Source organism: Psittacula echo, assembly GCF_963264785.1.
Source record: "Psittacula echo genome assembly, chromosome: 4".
NCBI classification, from domain to species: domain Eukaryota; kingdom Metazoa; phylum Chordata; class Aves; order Psittaciformes; family Psittacidae; genus Psittacula; species Psittacula echo.
The window spans coordinates 32412056-32432082 of NC_137738.1; positions in this window are offsets into that span (position 1 = coordinate 32412056).

Genomic DNA, 20027 nt, shown 5'->3' on the forward strand with positions numbered 1-20027 from the left:
GTCTTGTTTACTGCAATGACATTGTCTTTCTCTTTTATACTAAAATTACTAATTATAAATGACTGGGAAAAACTTAAGCTTACTCTGTTATGCAAAGGCAGCGTCAGAACAATCTAGGAAGTTTTCAAAAACGTGAAAAACAAACATACAAAAATTGTGTCAGTCATCATCTGCTTCTCTGAAAGACTATACTTCAACCTATTTCACTATAAATTTGCAATTTGGTAAAGGATCACATTTCATTTATGTGCATAGGAAGATTTTGTAAAAAACAAAACCAAACCAATCAAAATAATAGTAACTACAACATGAATTTTAACTTCAGCCTATTGTTCCAAAAGCAGCTGCCTCTGACTCCTGGAGCAGGGCTCAACCGATAAGTGTTCAAGAAGTGCATTTTTTCCCTGGATCCTTTTCTGTCTCTAGTGTTTGTTTGTGCTCTGATTTGCCATTGAACTTTATCCCTGCTATATTTTTTGTGCATTCCTTAAATTCTCTTTATTTGTCAGAAAGATTTTTGTTTATGCTTAGGTCAAGCCTAAAAAATCATCTACATAATTTTCACTTTTTAAGATCTGATCAAAATAAGCTAATTTATAGGTATTGAAAGCTAATGTATAAGCTAATTTATATATTAACTGGAGCACACAAAATTTAATCTGTGAAGTAGGTAACCCAGCGTGGAAATTAGCCAGATATGTTGTACTTTGGTTATATATATTATTAGCAGTCTGTGATGCTAAGGTATGTGGTCAAATCACATCAGCTATGAAAAATTTTCAATCACTGCTTACTTTTTATGAGCCTCACAAGGCCTGTGCAACAACTAAGAGTCACTTTTGTATGTTTCCAAACACAACTGGGACCTAAGCAGAACTAAGTAGCTTATAGGCCTGATGCATATCCCGTTGCACTAGGGTGGATTTTACCTTAGGAAGGTTAAGAAGTAAATGATTTGCTCAAGAAAAACATCAAGTTGGCTTTCCTTTGTTTAAGGATTAAGCGTCTGGAGTTGTGTGGTTGGCTTTGCAGGGGACAGTGCATGCTTTCCTTGATTTACTATAAACCTATCAACAAAATATTATCTGCTCAGTAAGAAGAACTTCTGCAGTTCATTAAGATAGAGACTTATCAATTCGGTAGCAGGGAAGCTGTGTAAATGAGACCTTCTAAGTAATGAAAAAAACCCCACATTCCACTTATAGTCTTTCAGAAATTACTTGGGCTTAAAAAGTTCAAACTGGTTGGAAGGCTGGAAGAGAAAAAAACCTGGAAAGGTTTTAATAGAGATTTACTAGCAATTTTGGGCATATTTGGATAAAGTGCATTAGCTTTGCTAGACTATAATCTGGATGACCAGATATTCTGCTGTTGTGAGACCTCACTTGGGTATTGTGTGCAGTTCTAGTGTCCTCAACATAAAAAGGACATGGAACTGGTGGAACAAGTCCAGAGGAGGGCCACGAGGATGATCAGGGGACTGGAGCACCTCCCATATGAAGACAGGCTGAGAAAGTTGGGGCTGTTCAGCCTGGAGAAGAGAAGGCTGCGTGGAGACCTCATGGCAGCCTTCCAGTATCTGAAGGGGGCCTACAAGGACACGGTAGTGACAGAACAAGGGGTAACAGGTTCAAACTTAAATGGGGTAAGTTTAGATTGGATATAAGGAAGAAATTCTTTACTGTGAGGGTGGTGAGGAACTGGAATGGGTTGCCCAGGGAGGTTGTGAATGCTCCATCCCTGACAGTGTTCAAGGCCAGGTTGGACGAAGCCTTGGGTGACATGGTTTAGTGTGAGGTGTCCCTGCCCATGGCAGAGGGGTTGGAACTAGATGATCTTAAGGTCCTTTCCAACCCTAACAATTCTATGATTCTATGATTTGTACACATGCTACCAATATGTTGAAAAGGAGCATTTTGCCATATTTCATCTTTTTCTCCGGACTGCTGCTACCAGAAATATTTACATGAATATTATGAGCATTCGTAACATAAGTGTCATTTCAAGTAAGAGAAGGATAAGCGCACTTCAGGTTTCAGCCTCCTTTATATTCATTTGGCAAAAAATACTGTTATTTAAAGTCCTGACAAATGTTCTGCATGGACATTAAAGATAAAAGACCACAAGTTTCCTTTCAGAAAGCTTAAGAATTTCATGGCAGCAGGACCTTAGAATGATTTGAATGTTCTGTCTGAAGGTGTCTTTAAATTATGGATGGTTTATGGTCTTTAATGAGTTCCATATGAAATCTGCTCAGATCACAAGTAAAATGACTCTTGCAACTAGCTAAGAACCTTGCAAAACTCATCACAAAATCTAAAAGGCTGTCTAAGCTCTTTCTGTCAGGGGTTAGCAATAAAGATTCTGGAATCACAACTTATGTAGAAATGATTGTACAGTGTGACCTGCAATAGAGAAGAGAAAATGTGGGTTTTGAGCACTGAAGTTAGATCAGATGCCGATTAGAGGGAAGAGGAAGGTGTCTTGAGTAGAACAATGTAATTTTTACATAGCTGAAGTACAGAGTAAAAAATGAATTGACAGACAAATTTACAATATTTTCCCAATTATTATGCCAAGTCTGCATAAACAGAAATCATGCTATAGTGCCCACCAACACACACAATTATGCTCTGTGTTAAATTACCCAGGGTACAATCATCAGAGTATATTGCCACTATGTGTTCCCTGACCCGTGATGTCAGATTCTCTTTTGCAGGGGAAAAAATTCCTAACTTTAAGGAATAAATCAGGCTTAATCTTGTAAAGTGCAAATGTATCTGGTGTTTCAGAATCATTGCATCAGTCCTCCAAAACGATGAAGAAAACCCCAACCCTAACTTTGTGAAAAATGTTCTGTCCTGATGTGTGTGGAATGTTCAGAGCTAAAAGCATTTCATTATTTCAACCACAGAGAAAGATTTCATGATTGGTCATGAAAATCATGATTTTTCATCCATGTGAAAATACTGAGGAAGTCTGTCTGAACGCAACCTCCTGATTCACAACAGGATTTTCCACATTCAAAGCTGCACCACATGTTGCTGTGTAGTTTCTTGCGCTGCTTCTATTTTCTGTGCAAGAAGCATTCAAGGTCATATCACATGTATTTTAAAATGCTTGTTGCTGCAGGTTAAGAAACTTGTTGCTTGTTGCTGCTTGTGACAGAAGTTCTGTTCTCTCAGCACAGCAAGAATTCTGTCATGTGCACTGCAACTTTTTCTCTGAGCTCCCTAGTTGTCTTGGATTGCAATATATATGCAAGCCACTGGCAATGACTAAAGCACAATCAGCAATTTTAAATGCTACTCTTGTGTAGAGTTGTCTTGCAAGTAGCTAGCAAAGAACACAAGTGTACATATATGTGTTCTCTAACAAAATACTCAATGTGTTTAAGAAGTGTTTGTTTGAAAATGGTCTTTACACCAAGTATTTGTATAGTAAATACAATATCTACCCATATATTGCCCTGCAGTATATTCCACTTCAGGTAACTGCATTTCATAAGTTTGAAGTCAGAGCTTTTAGGCAAATTGCATGTGTGAGTTCTGTTCAGTGTGAAAGATTCCATGACGGGGATGTTGGGCATGAACCCCTTGTCATTCAAAGCTGGTTTCACCAGATGCTTCGGGTAACTGCTTGTCTGCTTGCTTACCTATGCATTTATCAACACTTCTCAAAGAACTAGAATAAAGCAAGTACCTTAGACCGCTTTGTTCATGCATACATATCACTTTGGAGGATTTAGAAGCAGTTAGTTCATCTAAGGCAATTGAAGACTGAAATCTAAATTAAAAAAGAAAGATTGCTGCACAGCTCTGCCAATAGAATGGTCTGTCTGCCTTGATGCTTCTCTGTAAAACTATGCATTTGTTTCCGAACTGTTTGCATTATCAATGTCTATGCTAAGGAGATCATTAAACAGTGCTGCAGAAATTGACTGTGGCAGGGGAGTGTGAGACTGTCTAAGTTAGCTGTATGACCCACAGCTAAGAAAAACACTTTTGTGAGAATGCGGACCATGGCCATGGTCAGAAACACCAAAAGCTGGGAAGTTGGTCTTGCACATCCATGAGGTTAAAAACATGTATAATTGAGCTTGCTTGGTCTTGAGAATTTCTTTTCCAGAAAGATTTGCATATGGTACAGTTGCCCAGAATATGGGAGTCCCTGAAGAAAGGCTAACGTGTTTGGCTGTCTTTGTTACACAGAAACAAAACAAAGAAAAACAAAACAAAGAAGGAAAAATAAAGCCTCTTTGGCAGGGGGGTAAATGTGTCATTGGATAAAAATCCTGCAGCTGGCTAACACTGTAGCTGAGAAAGTTAATTATATGTAAGGAGATGTCAGGATATAGCTCAGACAGCAAAAGGCAATGAAGCAGAGGTTTGGTCATGGCAGTCAGTGTTCCCTCGGCAGGAAGTGCTGAGTTTGCACGCACAGCCTGGGCACATGTCCTGGTCAGAAGAATCCAGCCTGTGGCATGTGAGCGTAGAGGCTGAAACCCTCCCTTGGACATGTGCTCAAAGCAGATGTGGCTACTTAGAGATCAGATTTTTCCCAAATGAGAGAGGTTGAATATGGTGTTTGGAATTAATTCTAGCTCTGCTTTTAGTCATTCTAAGGTGCAAGCAAATATTCAGATACTCAATATCTAAGTGACTAAAAGTACAGGACTGCAAAACTGAAACCTTGCCTCTGGTTTCTAAGTAGAATAGAGGATCCACATCTCCATGGCAATACAGCAGGACTAAGATCAAGAAAGATCTAAGTAAATCACTTTGAACTATGGTCAGCGAGGGTGGAGTTCAGCTCCATCTTTATTCAAGTTTCTGTCTGAATATTCACTCGCACTCCAATCAATAAAATCAATGGAACCCTTATGGAGCAATTAACCTGACTCTATGACAGATACTTGGCAATAGTCAGGTGAATAATATTCAGACTTCTTCAGCATCTATACGGCTGCTTGTTCATGGGCATCTAATGCTCCAGAGCATCCTGTCTACCCCCCAGCAGGACACTGACCTCCTGCAGGTCCTGTAATGTATTTGCCAGATGCTTGGACACTCCGGCACATCTCTAATGAAGAAGCCTGTGTGTGGGCTGCAGAATAAAACCTTGTTGATTATACAGACTAGACCACTGTTGACTATAATACCTTATCACCAGCAAGGAGCAGTAGATGCAGAGAGATGCATCTGTCATGTAGGTGCACATACACATGTAGATATAGCAGACACTAGATGTCTATTGATCAAAACATTTTGGCACTGTGTCTTTGGATGCTGAATAGTTTGGTTAGCTTCTGTATTACTTCAGAAAGTATTGCACTGAATATCATCTATTAGGAAAGTGCTTAGGTAACGGCTAAATGTTACACGCCAAGATGACTGGTGCTCCTGAGGCCCAGGAGATACATCCTATGAGTAGTTCAGCTTCTGGATCATAATGAAAGATCTTTTCTTTTCTTTTCTTTTCTTTTCTTTTCTTTTCTTTTCTTTTCTTTTCTTTTCTTTTCTTTTCTTTTCTTTTCTTTTCTTTTCTTTTCTTTTCTTTTCTTTTCTTTTCTTTTCTTTTCTTTTCTTTTCTTTTCTTTTCTTTTCTTTTCTTTTCTTTTCTTTTCTTTTCTTTTCTTTTCCTTTCCTTTCCTTTCCTTTCCTTTCCTTTCCTTTCCTTTCCTTTCCTTTCCTTTCCTTTCCTTTCCTTTCCTTTCCTTTCCTTTCCTTTCCTTTCCTTTCCTTTCCTTTCCTTTCCTTCCCTTTCCCTTTCCCTTTCCCTTTCCCTTTCCCTTTCCCTTTCCCTTTCCCTTTCCCTTTCCCTTTCCCTTTCTTTTTTTTAAGTTCACTGCATTTTCTCCTTCCTTGAGCAAATAAAAAATTTGTCCCTTATGTGGTACCTTAGATCACTGTCTCCTCCCCTCAAATCAAATTCTGAACATTAAGATGGCTAAAACCACTATTGCACAATGCACAGCCACAGAAACAAACATACGTCAAACATATGGCTACGCATTTTAACTTTATCTAAACACTGTAAAATTGTTAGGGGGTAAGGAACTAATATTTATGTTTGCTTCTTCTTGTTGTTCTTACAGCATTTGGTAGACGGCATGGGATGTGGTATGGAAGCAGCAGGAAAGAGCTGTGTTGCAGTGCGGTTGGAGCAAGTCCCATTAAAGGAAAGAAAAGGTCCAGCTGCCTTCTTATCTGGCCAACCACTGAAGTTTGGTCCTTGCTTTCTTTCCCATAACCCTGCATTTGCGGTCCATAGTCAGAAGTCCATGATGTAACTGCAGTACCTGCTGAAGGTTAGAGGACTACTCCGGTCCAATAACTAATGAGATGTTTTACTTTTACATGTATATTTTTGCACTAATAGCAACTTCAGCTAAGATTTCCAGATGAAGTAGAGTAGCATGGTGCCAATTTACCAGTTCATGGTTGGCTGCTAATGTGAGTTTTACTAGACAAATCCAGGTTTCCCAACCATTAAAATACTAAACTAGCAAATAGTCTGAAACCTCCATGAGAGGTTATTTGGATCCAAGTGGTTCATATTCTCTTTCAATGCTTTTAGTGTACTTATCTGGAAAACTGTTAAATTTGATAAGAAACAGTTAAATCCTGTCATCACTGAAGCTAACAACCCCTTCTTGACTTTCCCTAGAACTTGAATTTAACTCATAATAATGAGTATGCTTTTTTCCTATCTTGCTAACATAAGTGATAACCCATTATGACCCTATTGGCATATTTTCCCATCTCTAGAGCAAAGCATTTTCCCTTGAGGTTGTTCAGGGAGAAGCCATTCTGGGAGCAGCTCTCCCTTCTATCTGGGATGACGGCTTGGGATTCTCATGTGGTACCATCCGCCTGATGAAGTCCTTATGTGTGGTTTGTGTCCAGGCTATGGGGTGGATAAAGGGAAGAGACATGCCAGACAGAGTAAATGGGCCAGGTGCCATGTCTGATACTGTTTCTTCTTCATGGAAACTGTGTGAAAAATCTATGTACGTAGCTGTCCTGGATAACCACATGATATTTTTATTTCTCTTTCTGTTCTAGTGTTTAACACTTATTGCTGCCTTGTTTCTTAAGTGGAAAACTTCCACATGAAACTTTGAGGATATTCTGGGCCTTTCAGCTCCCATGCACTGTGCAGGAGCTGGCAAGAAAGTCCAAATCTCCTGTCTGCTGGCTCATACCACACAAATACAGGAAGTCTCAATTTTTTTTACACAGAAAGAATTTCTGACTCCAAACTTATTTCCAGGAGCTCTCCAGTATGAGAACTGTCTAAAGGACAGAAATCAGAACAGCAACAATTAAAAGAACTGCACTGCATACAATCACAATCTAGATTCCAACAGACAAGACAAATTACTTGCTTCTACAGTACCAGATAGAGTAATACTGAGGGCAGAAGTTTACCCTGAATTCACATATTTACCAGCATTATATCTGGTAAGAAAAATATCTGAAAGGCTCAACACCAGCATATGTAAGAACAAAGCAGATAGACAGCTGCTGATAGCATCAGTTTCTTGGGGATTTGAAAAGAAAAAGCAGGATGCAAACATGGTACTTTCAGATAATACTAGCTACTCATAACTTATTTTTTTCAATCCAGAAAGTCAGGAGTGATATCCAAGAGATATTCTTGTGCAGTCAGAGGAGACTGCTTTATCTTCCATGATCAGTACTGAGTTTTTAACATAGGTGTGTTGAAAAATCTTCAGAAGAAAGAAAGGGATGTAAGAGACAGAAAACAATTCTTAGAATATGGAAATATTTTTTTCCTTCTAATTTGACTTTCATGATGTTTCATGTCCAAAAGCCAAAAAATGTGGTAATGTTATCTGTCTGAATCAAACAAGCCACCAAACAAATACAAATGAGCTCCAAAATATTCCATACTACACACTCTCCAATATCCAAAAATAATATTTTACCTCATGTTTCCATTACTTCCCTTCGCAACTCAGAACTGTTTGGCAACATATCTCTTCCTATTGTTCTTTTCATAACATTAATCAAATTACTGTCTACACTGCAGTCACTGTGTTTGAACCTCATGTAGACAAACCTGTCTAAGATTTCAACATGCTAATGTAGGTATTGCTAGTACCACAGAACCCAACTCTGGCATGCCTACCAGATGCCCAGGTTTTCTTGGGCATATTTGTTTTTCACCTTGAAACCTTTTAATCGTGGAAACGTAATACATGCCTAGGCTGACTGGTAACCTTTGCAGGGCAGATGACTTTATCAGACTGTTGTTCATGTGGAGACACTAAGAATACTTTCAGTCATACGTCCAAGATTTCAGACTGCTGCATGCCTCGATTGCAAGTACTCTTCCTGCATGCTGTGGTGGATTACCATATACAGCCAGCCCAGCGCTGTGCAACTGCACAGGTTCCAGAAGTGTTCACTAAACTCCTTGAACATCCTCTTCTCATGTGGCCTGCACATACAACAGAGGTTAGATGCTACTCATGCTCAGAAAATATGCATAGCAGGTCTGATTCTCATGAATGGGCTGTTTCATCTGGCTGCTCACATTTTGCTATGTACAGGATATTATACTTTGATGAAATTACATGGCCTTGGACTGATATAAAAGACTATATGCTTATGACAGAGGTTGAGGTACAATTCACTGGGCAAATGGGACAATTGCCTCTTTTCTGACAGCAAAAATGGAGCAGAGACAGGGCATCTGGAGTCCAAGCTGCCAGAGCCTGCCGGAGCAGGCAGTAAGCCTGCAGCACCACCAAAGCCTGCAGGGTTCTCAGTGCAGCTGCATGCTAGCTTGTATCCAAAGACTACCCAAAATCCCAAGGGAGCTTCTGCAAAAGTTGTGGCAATGGAAGAAATTGCGGAAAGTGGCTAGACTGAAGAGCAAAGCTGGAGAGAAGGACTCATGTTGAGAAAATATGCTGGGTTAGAAGAGGGCTTTGTTTTAAAACATTTGATTTTAATCTGTTTCACTCAGCAGGCTGAAATGCTTTCTTTTTTACAAGATTTCCTCTTTCCTTCTAGAGACTGGAAGCCCCTTGGGTGGCTTTTACAGGAAAGGTGGGCCAGTTCTCCCTGGAGTTCTGGCCTTGGACTCTTGTCTGAGAAACACATTACAAGAGTATTGGCATGTACGCATTATGGCATGCATATTTCTGTCTGGGCAAGCAAAACTAGGGATCCAAAAGCTGCCCAAGTGGTGAAGTGAATACTGAACATTTTGCCCATGCTGCTAAGGTCAAAGCAGTTCCAGATGATGAAGAGATGCAAGAATGTTCCTGTAGTCCTGACTACATTATGAATTTACAGGGTTTATGCTAAAGGGAATGAAGAATAAAAGGGTGGACATGTTTGTACAGGTGTATCTTTGTACAAACGCTGAACTAGGCCCAGCATCTTGATATACTTTTTAGTAATAACATAATTTAGGAAATCAAGGAATGGCCAGGGTGATAGTAGGAGTGTGGATGATGTGATTTAAGGGAATGTCTTTTTCAAAAAGGCTGCACATGTTGTCATGGTCCCCAGAACTGCCAAGGAGAATGCACTCTACACTATCTTGTGCTCATTTGCAATCTATTGGATGAATGAATTCATCAGCTAACGGCCAGAGAAAAAGTTCAATAGTAACTGGAGGGAGGAAGCAAAAAAATTGGAGGAGGGTTTTATTAAAATTATGTAGAAGCAAATATAATTCTATGGAATTGAGTATATGCTTTAATTATTCCATTTTGATTATAATGTGGGTAGGATACCATTACCATTTAAATAGTATGCAATGTGAAAACCAAAGCAGACATAAATAAACAAAGCAAACATGTTCTGTTGTTATTTTGGTACACTGTTTAGATGAATGTTAATTTTCTGCACTAGTGTCAGTGGTGCATGATTTCATCATCTGTTCTATTCTCCAAAATTCATAGTTGTTTGCGTTCTGTTCTGGCCCAAATGAATTTTTCTACTGAAGTGGTTAAAAAAATGTAATATTTACCATAAAGTTTGTCATCTGTGGCATCCTGGAATATTTTAGTCTGATCCTGTTCCTTTGTATCTTTGCTGTTCATTTTTTAGGCAGTTACATTCATGTATCTTATATCTCTGCTTACACTCATATTTCAGTAGTTTCCTTGATAATTTTCTAATACAGATATTACTATTACTATTACCTGCATTTTAAAACTAGTGATTTCGTTACTTAGTGAAATGAATTTTCACCTCATCACATTAATCCAGGCTAATGAGAGGTTATGGATTGTGGTGTCTTCAAAAAGATAACAAAAATCCTGATTCCTGGTCATTAATTATAGAATTCCCAAAGGAGAAGCTCAAATGAATAACTAGATTTGGAAACCTAGTAATTATAGCAATTCAGACCCAGAGTAAATCTGCACTTCACTGGTTATTTACAATGAGTTAAACAAGGACTGGACCATTGTATTTTACTGTTTTATGATATGAGAGCTTGGCATCATCTCTAATTCTAACATAAGGTTTTGATAATCAGCAATTCTAGCAAATTAACTTAAACCCAACATCAATTAGTGGATATGATTCACATTTTACTCAGTTCTAACCCTATAAAATAACGCTTTCCTAGGACAGCAACACCATAAATTTTAGTCTCATACATTGTGTGATGTGCAAATATGGAAAACCATTTCACATTAAACAGAATATTTTAGGAATGATGGACAGATTACATCTGTGCCAATGCCTTAAATTTTTGTTGGCAGGACACATTAAAGAGTCAAATTTTCATATGTCATTTTAAGCTATAGACGAGCCACTGACATCAAGAGTGTGAATTTTCCCTCATTCTGTAAGTTTTTCTTTTAGAAGGACATATTTTGTAAGTGAAATTAAACCATAGTAAATAGACCAGAAACAAAAAAGCAAGGAAAATAATCCACTACAGTAGAACTTTACTTTTCAATGTGACTGTTCACAAAAAATCCTCTTCTCGTTGTTGAGAGAACACTGCACTATATCAGATGCAGGGATTATAAATAAAACCTTTGAATAGCATTATCTCTGCCAGCTGTTGACATGATCTGTATTAGTCATTAATTGCTACAGTCATGGCTTACACAGGCAGACCCAGTTCAGCTGCTCTTGGCTGAGAAATCCTCTACTGAAACCAGAGTGTCTCTTCTAAGGGAGAATTGCTTCTTCTTTCAGTTGTATTTGTCAAAAATGTGTGTAGAGCAGGTATATACTTTCATTAGTTGAAGTTGCATCCTACTCCCTGTTTTGTAAGTTATATCTATCTAGAAAGTCCTCTTGTGTTAAATCTAAAAAGTGTTTTAGCCTTTTTGATCCTAAATCATCTGATATTTTTGTCTGTGATATACCACAAAGCACTTGGTTTAGAAATATCACTGAATTTTACTATTCTTGGCTGAGATAGAACATGCACAAATGAGATTAGAGACTGCTTCATTATTCAGCTTATCATTTTGAATTTGAAACTGTGTAGAAGTGCTTGAAATGTTGACATTTCATGGAGGGAAATAGCATTCTAAGAAACTCTGGGCAAATCCTGTGATGGCTCTGTAGTGGACAAAGGAGGATTTTGAATGGCTGGGATAAATGTATGTGGGAATGCTTTCCGGATATTTAACAAACTTCTTAAAGGTGAACTAAATGAAAGCAGTGTTTATGCATTATGTTTGCTCCTTGCTGCTCTTTTCTTGGTAACTGCTCTGTACTTATTTTTATCAGATAAAACAGTGTATTGTAAGCCAAATCATATGTTCTCTGACGTAAATTTTTTTAATGCTAAGTAAGCTTCCTGAGGGCCTAAGTGATAACTCCAGATGTTGACTCATTTGATAAATGTTATCTCATTATGATAACTGCAGCCCCAAAACCTCCTAGATAAATTTATGTCTCATCCTGCTAAGTAGGTCCTGCTCTGCACAGCACAAAAGAAGAAAACTGAAAAGGCTCTGCTCAGGAAAGGCAAAGGGTAGTCTCCAGCGTAACATGTTGTTCAAGGCTGAGTTTTCTGATACAGATACTAGGACAATTATGCCTCCTGCCAGGTCCTGACAGTAAAAAGGTAAAGGACAGTGCCAGGTAAAGACCAGGGTGCAACCTCTGATGTCAGAGCAGTCATGTGCTTCTTGCTTGAGTGAGGCAGGTTGCTGTATTCAAGTGTGTTCAGTGACGGCCCACTAAAAAAATTAACGAGTAGGTGAACAGGCAGAAAATGAATCGTCAACCAGTTAAATAAATAAATATTAATTAACAAGTAGATTTTCAACATGGATGTTACGGATTTGAAGTCTTTTTATAAAAGGTTCTAATGGACCACAGAGAACCCCAGTTTTATAAACACATCTGTACTTCACAATGTTTCTTATGGTTGGTGACTGTTCCTATGCATACATGTGAATTGGCAAAATCTGCTTGTAGGACATTTTCAGTCTTTTTCATTTGAAGCTGAAATGTATCCACAGTTTAGTTCTAAGACATTCACCTACTTGTCATTCTGGTTCCAAGCATTGCTTTTGGAAGGGTTACTTTAGTGGCTTAATCCTATTAATGAAATAAGGTATTTAACTATGTATTGTTCTTTTTGTTGTAGCCTATTGCAACTTTTTTGAGGCTGAAAGGAAGGACACCAAGGTATATTTTTCTGATTAGCTGTTGGTTTTCTATACTTTTTTTATGTGAGAGGCATTTAAGAAACTAGTTTTACATTCAGGCACAGTATTAAACAGGGTTAGCTGGCCTCTTCCTTAATTATTGTACCCCTGAATAACATGAGATAGAAATTAATCTTGCTGATTTTCACATTCATCTAAGGAGACAGGTGAAGGGTTGTGTGATGTACTGGTTTAAAAAGCACACTGTAGCTTGTAATTCTTAGCTCAGCTACTACCTATTTTGTGATTTTAGAAATTATTTGGGATTGATATTGCTATTAATCTTTATTAACTGTCATTATTTCTAGAGATTTCCAGGACAGAAATGTGTGCATATGCACCATCTAGTGCATTTAGGCTGCACCATAAATATAAAAAGGCCAGGAAATGGACATGGACATTGAAAGTCATTCATGTATACTGGTAAATTATTAGAATGAACCTTGTTATGGGTTTGACTCTGTGGAATTAATGTTCTCCCAACAATTCCCAAGCACAGTTCAAGACCTGGCCATGAATTAGTCATGAACTGTTCCTAATGATTAGTTTGGATGACATTGATCTATTTGGGAGGATAAGACAGTTCAGTAATATGGATGTGAGCCATTCCATATCAGTTGTCTCAGTGCCAAAGAATAATATATTTAATTTATTAATATAAACGTAGCCTCAGTGTCCAGTGCAGCAGATATACGACATGTCTGCTGTAGTTGCAGAGTGATCTGCATGTGCTCACTCATTCTCATCCAGCTTAGATACGTGCAATTGGTCTGCATGTTTACAGATTTTGCATTTGATGTACTAAGGATGCATAGGGGCCTGCATGCATCCACTGAGCAGATGCATAGTGTGCGGATTTGTAATACAAGCTTCAAATGTGTAATAAAAGGTATCCATGCATAGCACATATATGACTGGTCTGAGATGTCCTATGAACAGATTCTCTGCATATGGGCTGTATCCTGGACAACTAGATGTCTGCCATTCCCAAGCAAAAAGGTCAAATTTATCAATTTCAGTATTTTTTTCCCATGAACAAAACTTTTCTATGTAGAAAGAGAGACATGAGGTAAATGCAAGTTTTTGATACCACCACATGGTGAGCCAGGTTCAGGTGGCTTTGCCTTGCTCTTAATCTGTGACTATGTCAGAGTCACAGAAATTAAAGAAACTGTGTATGTCAGAAGACTTGAAACAATCTTAATAGTTGGCAGTCCAACTCTTTTAGTTGGGATTTACTGAGACTAAGCAAAATATATGGTACTGCATAGACCTAATTAGGTACAGTGTAACTGCAGTGGAACTCATAACTTGACTCTCAAACGAGATTTCCTAAAATACTGAAAGGAACCAATGAGAAAATGACAAACATGTCCTGTCCTTGTAAATTTTTATAGCCTTTCATATGTTTCAAACTTGCAAACACTATCACTTAACTGCCTAGGTACATAGCACACATAAGTATGCTGTAGAGACCGTAAAAACTTTATCCAGTGTTGTATTTCTGAGCTGTTTGTTCCCTTTGTCACAAACATTTATGGGAAACACAAGATACAACATACTCAGTGTAATGGTAAGGGTGCTGGAAAAAATTGCCACTACAATATCTACTGCCAAATGTGTTCATTGAAAGCAATCTGCTGCAAACTAAATAGGATTTACTGCATATAAAATTATTTAAAAACCTTTAAAAATCTTCTCCCAGCTAGTTTTTTATAAGAAAGATGGGTCTACTAATCCCTATAAGGATACAGCTAGAAAGATGAACCTGAAAAAATATTTTTAAAGCAGCAAACCAGTAATTGGTGTAAATGACATGCCCAGCAAATGTGCAATTACAAGCTCTTGGCCTCATTACTAGAGGATTTAATTATGTTTCTGTTGCATAAGATCTTTTCTCTGCCTGTCTTCCTAGGCTTTTTTGTTGAAAATTCTTCTGCACATGTGTGTATCCATCTGCCCAACCACATCCTAAGGGACCCAGAGAGTGTGAGAGAATGAGAGACTGCTTTATGTCTGTGTAAGCAGTTGTTCCACATTTACTCTTCTCTGCACCACACTGTAACTGAAAACCTATTCATTTAAGTCTTGAAGTATATATTTCAAACTGCATTCATTAGGAATGAATCTCCTTTCCCTTTCTCAACCGCATTCTTATAGGGCTACTGAAGCTTGAGAACTGAGTTCAGTCTTGGCAGGTCCCCACCCCCATCCGAGGTCCAGGTTCAGTCTGTATTTGGGTTCTTTTCTGCTGATGCCTGCAAATTCAGCAGGGAAGTTCAAGAGAGGATAGATGAGCCCTAACACTGCTTATGCTAGTCTCCATTTCAGAGCTGAAAGGTGACAAAGAGTGCAAAAGAGAGTTTGGTCCAGGAAGGTTTTAAACAGCAAGCCATAAGTTATCTTTTTTTTTTTTTTTTCCCCTTTTTCTTCATTCTTTCCCCCTTCTCAAAAGAAGGCATTTCCAGTAAAAGCTAAATTTGTCTCAGAAATTGGCTCTGCTCTTTTCAACACTGCTGAATGCTTCTCTGCTAAGAAGGACCCCTAGTGGTTTTGTCAGGTTTCATCTCTTTCAGGCTTACGGTTTTTTTTGTGTATGATGCACATATAAATACATGAATAATGAAATGAGCATTATATACCCATATACATATATAGAAAGAGTGAAGAGTCAAACTTTTTCTGCAGTGGACTCAAAAGATGCACCCAATCTATCTGCAGGTCTGGCTGTTTTGAAAGACACTGCATCCTGGGAAAGCCAATTTTATACTCTAACAATGACTGTAGACGTGCTGCTCAGGATTACTTGTTACATCCTGTGCTACTCAAACAGCAAAGGGCGTTTAGTCTAGATGATGTGCCAGATTCTAAGCATGATCACTGAGAGCTCTAGCTTCTAGCAAGCTGTAAAGAAAGATCTACAACAAAGGGCCACATACATGTTCTATTCAGTAATACAGGGACTACAGAGAAAAATACAGGCAAACAAGATTAAGAGCATTATTTGGAGGTGGAGTAAATGGAAACATATAGCATAATGAAGGAGGCAATTATAGGCTGAAGGAGAAGAGAATGGAAAGTAGAAAAAGTTTAACTTGCCTTTCCCTCAGAATACCAATCAAACTTTTCTAACAGTAGTACTTGCTCCTAAACAACTCCCTAATCATACTAAAAGCCAAGTAAGAGCTTTTCCAACATAAAAAAAAAAAAAAAAAGCTGTTTCAATAAAGAAAGGTGGGTTGAAAAAGTTTGGCTGTAAATTGGAGTCTTCAAAAAAGAGAGCAAAGATTTGGAAAAAAATGTGTAAACAAGAATTATACCAGAAAAAAGTAATAATGCTGTGATATTTTTGCTAATATTCTATGGCATCCTTTTAGTGGGAATTTTTAAGAGGATAACATAGATAACATATGTCTACAAAAGACTGTGAAATATGCCCATTTGATGCGAAGAAGGTCCAGCAGCCCAGCAGTGGGCTGGCAATTCACCCAAGCCCACAGAGGTGTAGGGTGTGGAGGGCTGGTTACCCCACACCCAGGGAGAGATATGATCCTAAAGGGGGCTGCACCCTGCTGTCCCTGGGGCCAGGCCTGGCAACCTCAGGCCCTTGAAACATGTGCCTTTCCCAGACTTACCTTTCACCATAAAACTTCATCACACTGGGATGAAGGCAATGCAAACCCCAAGTGGGGGAAGAACCAAGTCGACTCTGTGGGCAGCAGGGTGCTATCCTGCAACAGAACCACAGAATGCCTGGGGAGTCTCTGACACCTTCCCCAGATTGTGCCACCTGAGAGACTGACTGCAGGGCTGATGGCCTGTACCACACATAAAGATGCTTTTTCTACATGATCTTCTACATTTGGCTGTATCAGATTTAGATGTATTTTTTCCTCTGTTATTCATTACAGGCACATCATTAGTTGGGAAAAAAATCAGAGTTGGAGTCCCTAGGTGTGCTGTACATATTTTGATGATTTTTGACCTGAGAAAATACCAATTAATCTAAACAGAAATAAGTTGTCAAAAATATTTTGACCTTTCATAAACAAAACATTTTGATTTTCAGGCTCAAAATTTTAGTAAAACAATGTACACCAAAAGCATTTAGAAAGGGTGAAACTCAAATGGAAATGGGTAAAAAATATTAAAAATCCCTGACCTAATTCAGACATTTTTTTCATATAAATTTTTAATATCTTGTTGTCTTCTGCCTGTGCACTACTCCCAGCATCTTCTCCCTCCTTCCGCTTTGCTGTCTGAGGGGTTGTGATTAATGGCTTTCAGCCATATGCGATTCTGATGTGTGGCTTCTGCTAACTTATATGGGAACTTCTCCTCCTCCGATGTCTTGATGGGATTTCTTTCAGATATGTCAGTAATTTTCTTAATATGAAGCCTGTTTTTTAACCATGAGGTGTGCCAGCTTCTGAAATTTAACTTGAAATGAAAATGCTTAAAATTTTCAAGTAAACATGTGAAGTTTCATCTTGTGGATTGAAAATGTTATCACTTTTTCATTAACCTGGCCACAAAAATTGTCTCTCTTAAGGATGTGGCACAATCTGGCCACATCCTTACAGCTAAACTCTCCAAATCCAAAACTGAGTAGCTGTATGCAAACAGCAAATATGGTCCCTGCCAATGCTGATCCCTACAACATGCCTATGGATCTGGGAGAAAGCAGGGTTAAAACCATGCCAGGATCTGTTCTGTCATTAATGGATCAGAAAATGGTGTTTCACTTCCAGAAATATTCCCTAGCTCTGTTTAATTTATTAATATAGACACAGACCTCATGACCTGAATTTTCTGTAGGATTTCTCATAAAACTCAGTATTGGGTACCCAAAGGAAGAAAGCTACACTTTGGGCAAAATCAGGCTGTTCACCCTTAGATGCCAGCTGCCAGATGTAGAGGTGCTAATTTCTCTTGCTTATCGGATGAATAGCTGGCAGTGGGCTAGGAATTTCTGACAGGGCTGTGTATTCGGGAAGCAGTGAGGTTAGAACAGTACCCATTTATTGAGGAAGAACTATTTATTCTTTGCTGCAAAAAATATGAAATTATTTTGCACAGTTATTAAGAATCCATCTCTTGGGTGGCAAAGATGCTTTGAAAATCCTGTAGGCATGTGTAAAAACAGAGGAGTACACCATGTAAGCCTGAAGGAAAGAGGTGCTTCACAGAGAATTTTTCACTTCCCTTAAGCAGCAAATTTAGATAATGTCAGAGACCAGGTTCCAGACATAAAGGAAGAATAATCTCATCTAGTTCAATAAATTTTATGCCCTTAAGTAAAGTTTTTGAGGATTTTATCTGAACTGTTTTATTGTTCCTCTTCAATCTCTGTGTCACGTTTAATTTCTGTCTTTTTCTTCATTCAGAAGTAGGTAGATCAAGCAGCTGCTCTGTTTTCACGGAAACATATTTGATGCAGAGTGTGAGTATGCATTTTCCTGTTAATAAGGTTACCTAGAATTTAAATCAAGAGACCTAGTGCTGCAACTTTGTTCGCAATGACTCCAGCATGCTGCTGCCTTTAAAGACATATTTAGAGAGTAGAGAGGGTACTATCATATGCCATAATGCTTTCGTCTGGCAAACCCTGAAGAAAAGAAATAATTTCATCAATCTAACCCAGACCATGAAAAATATCTGCTTCAGACAGAAAAGCCTGAAATCCAAAACCTGAAAAAATTATATAAGTACTCAGAAAAAGAGGATACCAAAAGCCAACAGCTTTCATTTTGTAAAGAGCTCATGGATTTGGATGGACTAAAATATCTAAGCTTTTTCCTGGAATTCAAGAGAATAGAAAAGATGAGGGAAAGCAAGAGAGGAACAGAAGCTGTTACAAGTCTAATGAATGTTATTTGACTGAATCATTGTATAATTTACAAAATCAAAATCATGTGGGTTTTGTCCACTCCATACTTTTTGCAAATTCTTTTTCATGTGACCACAGAGTTCCCATTTTTAAAGAAACCTAAGTGCTTTTTCTATGGTTTTCACATTAAACCATGTGAAATCATTTTACTTTCCACTGACACTCTGAGCTTTCTGCTTATACTTTTCCAGCCTGACTTTTCAGTAAGCAAGATCCCTCTTGAATTTCTGGAGACTTTTAAATACTTCTTTTCTTAGGAACTTAAATTTTCCAGATGTCAGAGATTTTAAAACATCCAATGTACAGTGATCTGATCAATGTTTTAGTAGTTGTTTAAAAATGTTGACATAATATGTACAGAGGCTACATGACGGCATGTGGAGATATAAAGATTTTATTGGCATTAGGTTGTACTGGCTGCATCACTCACATATGGTGAAGCCATGAGTGTGTTTTGTTATCACTATTTGTTATTTATACAGTGCCAAGAATGTGCTCGGCAGCACCTTGTTATGAATACAATAAAACCTTTTTACAGCATGGCCTGTCCTGTATTTACATTAAGCTCTGTTTTAGAGATATTTCAGAATACACTGTGGGGTTTAAAATTTGTGTTGGTTTTATTTTCCAATATCCTTCTACCTCAAAATTCTGGCTGACTTTACTCTCTCTCTTTACCTTTTTTTTTTTTATCACATTCAAGATTTACAGATTTACTTTTATGAAGCGACCCACTAGTACATTGCAATTTGCCTGGGATATATATTGGTATGTCTTGCTGCAAAGCAAGAATATAGATATCCACTGGGGCCTGATACATCTCATGTTCCAGAATAGAAAATTTCTTGTAGTTGATTTGGAGACAAAAAAAAAAAAAAAAAAAAAAAAAAAAAGTATAATTTTCTTACTTTAATGCAAGAAAATGGGGAAATAAATGTGCCAGAGCTTTTCTCTGTTACTTTGCCTTTTTTCAAAGCAGTTAACCTTTTCTCATAGTACAACCGTGCACACTTAGACCAAAAAATGCTCCTTGCTTCAGAAAACACGTTTTGTGCATGGCCAAAATGTTCTTAGTAGTAGTGCTATAGTAGATGCATGGCATGGATTCTGTATATGAGGCTCTCATACGGTGGAATATGAGATTGTGGTTCGAAAGGGATGCAACAAAAATAGGCAAGAAAAGAAAAGGTACTGAGAAACATGATGATTGCTCTTCACACTCAATTGTCAGGGCTGCAGGGCTAGCAGTAAGTAGACAGAAGCTGTCAAACATTTGGGGAAAGAACCTGCCTACATTATAGCTATTTTGCAAGACAATTAGGACAAAGTAAAACTGCAAAGGCAGTGAAGACTGGTGATGAGGATGACCTGGATGTTGATTGTACCTACACTCCAGGCTGGGGTTAAAGGGAAGGAGGTTGCTTTCCCAGTGGCTGAGCAGGGACTGTGGAGTCACTGTCAAGT